The sequence below is a fragment of the Mustela nigripes genome, chromosome 7 (assembly GCF_022355385.1).
Source record: "Mustela nigripes isolate SB6536 chromosome 7, MUSNIG.SB6536, whole genome shotgun sequence".
Taxonomy (NCBI): Eukaryota; Metazoa; Chordata; class Mammalia; order Carnivora; family Mustelidae; genus Mustela; species Mustela nigripes.
The window spans coordinates 119,753,716-119,758,590 of NC_081563.1; positions in this window are offsets into that span (position 1 = coordinate 119,753,716).

Below are 4,875 nucleotides of genomic sequence, written 5' to 3' on the forward strand. Positions count from 1 at the left end.
TCCACATTTTTTGCTTCTTTAGAAGCACACTGAGAAGATAGAGGCATGTGGTAAGAGATGCTCAGATCCCTAGGTCACTTCATGGGGGAAAACTGCCTTAAGAATTACCTGACCACCACACTTTGTGTAAGAATTAAACCTTTGTTGTATTAATATTTTTTTGTCACCATTGCATAAACTATCTCTACACTGACCTTTTGCCTCCATGTCTGGCCAAATTCTGAGAGAGAGATATTGGAATCTTCCATTCTGATTTGGATGTGAATATTTCTAGTAGGTCTGTCCATTTCTCTTTTGTCCATTTTGAACTATGTCATTAGGTGTTTATAAAATTAAAATAGTTTACTAGAACATTTGTCATACAGTGCCCTTCATATCTCGTAAGACTTTCAATGACAAAGCTTCTTTTGTTTTATATGACTATAGTCACGGCACAATTGCAAGCTATATTTTATTCCGTCCTTTTACTTTCCACCATTTTATATCCTTATGTTTCCTAGTGGAAGAGGTAATGGGAACAAAAGGAAATTTAGAATGAATTCCACATAATTCCATGTGTGCCAGTCACATGGCTGAGTGCTGAATTCATAGAAGGGAACCAGACACAGTCTCTTCTCTCTGAAAGGTTACAGTATAATAGCGGGATGACATGGGTACTTAAATAATCACGTGCAATGTAATAAGTGCCAGACACCAGATACGTGCCTTTGTAAATCATTGCCGAGTGAATGATGTGAATTGTCACAAGAGTTCTGAGGAGAGAGAAATTACATCTGATGGGAATGGATCCAGGCAATCTTTGGAATGGCACTGAACTAGACCTTGGAAACTAGTTATTTTTGGACATTCAGAGAAACAGAAGAGGGTAAGAAAAATTCAGGCACGGGAGCAGCATGACTAAAGGTATGGAATATCTTTTTATATTTGAACAACATTATTTTTTTTTTAAAGATTTTATTTATTTATTTGTCAGAGAGAGAGCGAGCGAGAGTGAGCACAGGCAGACAGAGTGGCAGGCAGAGTCAGAGGAAGAAGCAGGCTCCCTGCAGAGCAAGGAGCCCGATGTGGGACTTGATCCAATGACGCTGGGATGATGACCCGAGCCGAAGGCAGCTGCTCAACCAACTGAGCCACCCAGGCGTCCCTGAACAACATTACTGAGATATAATTTATATACCAGAAAGTTCATCCACTTAAAGTGTGGTTTGAAAGTCTATCTAAGAGTTGGGCAACCATCCCCATCACCTAATTTTAGAACATTTTCATCATCTCCAAAAAGAAAGTACTCATTACCAGTCACTCCCTATCCTCTTGCCCCCCCCCCCTCCCTGGTCTACCCCGTGACCCTAGACAACCACTGATCTACTTTCTGTCTATTTGTCTATTCTGGACATTTTGTATAATGGGATTATCCAATATATAATCTCTTATGACTGGCTTCTTTCATGTAGGCAGTTTTCCAAGTTCATCCATGTCATAGCGTGTATCAGCACCATTTTCCCTTTGGTTGCTGAATAATATTCCATTATATGAATGCCCCACATTTTATTATCCATTCGTCAGCTGATGGACATTTAGGTTATTTCTACTTTTGAGCTACTGTGAATAGTGTCACCATGAGTATCTGTGTTCAACTTTTGCATGCAGGTATGTTTTTATTTTCTGATCCCACTAGGAGTGGAATGGTTGAGTCAAAGGGCAGCTATGTTTAACCTTTGGAGGAGCTGTCAAACTGTTTTCCAAGGTAGCTGCACCACCTCATTTCCAGCAGCCGCCTACGAGAGCTCCAATTTCTCTGCATCCTCTCTCACACCCGTCTTGTTGATCCCAGTCCTCTGGTGGGTGTGAGATGGGCCTCTCCATGATTTCAATTTGCGATTCCTAGTGGCTGATGGTTTCAAGCCTCTCTCCATGTGCTTCTTGGCCATTTGTAGATCTTCTGAGAAATGCCTATTTAAATCCTTTGCCTATTCTTACATTGTGTTCTTTGGCTTTTTATTCTTAGGTTATAAGAGTTCTGTATATATTCTGGCTATGAGACTCTCGTGAATTATATGATTTCAAATATTTCCCCCAACTTACGTGTTGTCTTTTCACCTTCTTGCTGGTATCCTTTGAAACCCAAAAGTCTTACATGTTTTTGAAGTCCAATTTATCGGTTTTCTTTTAGCACTTGTGTTTTTGGTGTTGTATCTCTTGTTCTATTTTGTTCACCTAGGTGCTGGTCTCCTGGGTGGTTCATTTTGTGGAAACCCATCGGGCTGTTAGGATTTGTGTACGTTTCTGCACCCGTATGCAAGAATTCCGTAAACAGGTTTTTTGAGGGGCTGATCATAATTGCAGTTTCCTTCACTGTGTCATTGTGAGGACTGGAGGAGTAAATGTAGGCATGGTGCTTGGCAGAGGCCTGGCCCCTCTTAGCGCCAAGAGATAGCAGCTGCTGTTGGCATCATTGTAAAATCTAGCTCTGCTCCTTTTTGGGTAGGTGATCTTGACCCCAAGTCACTTCACCTCATTAAGCCTCACTGTCCTCATCCATAAAATGGGTTAGGGCCACCCACTTCACCAGGGCCAGCAGAGGCCTCAATGACACAAGATACAGTACCGTTAAGCTTGAGGTCTGCCCCGAGAAGGCCCTCGTGAAAGCTTGGATCAATAAAACAGGAAAAAAGAAAAAAAAAAAAAAAGGAAAACCCAGAGTCATAACTGAAGAGAGACAAACTGTCAGGACTCGGCGGGGTTGGGAGGTGCAGGTGGTCTGAGTGGCTGCCAAGAGCTGGCTCTGGGCCCTTAGAGCTTGTGTGATCAGGGCTGGCCAGGCCTGGGAAGGAATGAAGGGGGAGTTGGCTTCCAGGTGGAGCCTGGCCTGGCGGTGCCAGGATACCCCGTTCTTTGTGAAATCATCAGAGCCCAGACCTCCTTCTACCCCTCAGCCCCTCACAACGGTTGTCCCTGTTCCAGTCCAGTTTCCTCTTCGCCCCAACAATCCCTCCACTCACCTCCACCTCCCCGATGCCTGCCTTGCCCTTGAAGTCCCACCAAGCAAGACTCCTCCGCCCTTCCACCTGCCCTGAGCCACTCTGCATCCCCGATTACGTCTCTACCCTGGTGCTCCCGCTCCCTGCCGGGTGGCTGGAGGGAGCTTCCTAAAACACTGAGGAGGTCACTGTCACCCGCTGCTCACAGCCCTGCAGGGCCAGTGGCTGCTAGAGGATAAATTCCTTCTCTGGTCTCAAGGGCAGATACAAGTTTTAAGGGCCTTGAAGCTTTTGCCATTGTGTCATTAAATATAACGTACACATAGGAAAGTTACACATATCAGCGTATAACTCGATGAATTCCCCCAAGCTGAGCACATCCGGGTACGCTGACACCAAACTCAAGAATCAGACCGTTACTGGCACCCAGACACTTGCCCCCCAGGCCCCTTCTAGTTTGGACCCGCTAATGGCAACCACTTCTTAGATTATAGCGGAGTTTTGCCCAGCATTGCGCTTCAGATGAATGAAATCATTCAGTGCGTACGTTGTGTCTGGCATCTTTGGCTTAACACGTCTACGAGAGTCAACCAAGCTGTTGCCTGTGGCCAGACATTCTCTTTTCTCATCCCTCTGTGAGGGCTCAGAGCCCCTGAGCCGCCTTTTAGATGTCTGTGCCGCCGGGGCTGGGCCTTTAGGTTGTTTTCGGCTTTGGGGTCTGATGAGAAAAAGCCATTCTTGTACATGTTTTTTGGAGGACACGTGGACTCGTTTCTGTTGGGTAAATATCCGTCGGAAGAATTGCCACCTCACTGGGACAAATGAAATGTTTGTCTTCAGGAGACTCTGTATATTGTTTTCCGAAGTGGTCCTGCCAATTTACACCCCTCTCCCGGCCACACAGCAGAGTTTTTGTTCCAGATCTTCATGGACACTTTGTGTGTGCATGTGTGTGTGTGTAATATAGACAGAAGGAGGGATTGTGTATCTGTAACTCCTTTCATTTTAGCCATTCTGGTGAGTAGACTGTATTATCACATTGTGGTCTTAATTTTGATTTGAGAGGACTATCTTTCTTTTTCTTTAAGATTTTTATTTATTGGGGCGCCTGGATGGCTCAGTGGGTTAAGACTATGCCTTCGGCTCAGGTCATGATCTCAGGGTCCTGGGATCGAGCCCCTCATCGGGCTCTCTGCTAGGCGGGGAGCCTGCTTTCTCCTCTCCCTCTGCCTGCCTCTCTGCCTACTTGTGATCTCTCTCTCTGTCAAATAAATAAATAAATATATTTAAAAAAAAAAGATTTTTAGTTATTTATTTGAGAGAGAGGGAGAGTGAGAGAGGGCAGGAGCAGAGCAGAGGGAGAGGGGGAAGCAGGCTCCTCGCTGAGCAGGAAGCCTGACCTGGGGTTTCATCCCAGGACCCTGGGACCAGGACCTGAGCCAAAGGCAGACACCTAACTGACTGAGCCACCCAGGCGCCCCTAGGGGACTATCTTTAAGAGAAAAAAATATAAAATAGAATTTTGAATATAATACGCAGTACAAAAGTGAATATTTACTAAGAACGTGAAAAGAAATCATAACATATTTCTGGAGAATTTCAAGCTTCAGATTCCTTTCTTGTGAGATTTTTTTTTTGAAGCTGTTTCCCAGAAATGCTTACACTGAAGGGCTTCCTGATAGCGACCTGGCTTCTCTCTCTGCCTGGAGTGCTTAACAGCTACATGAGAGAGAACAGGCCCCCCGTGAGTGAAGGGCCCAGAGCTCAGGAGTCACCAGCTTCCCGGGAAAGGACTTATGGCGCCCGACCATCTCCTCCGCTCTGCTGGCCTGACTCCCTCTCTTTTGGGTCTCAGCTTCCATGTCAGCTTCTCAGAAGGCCTTTCCTGCCCTCATTC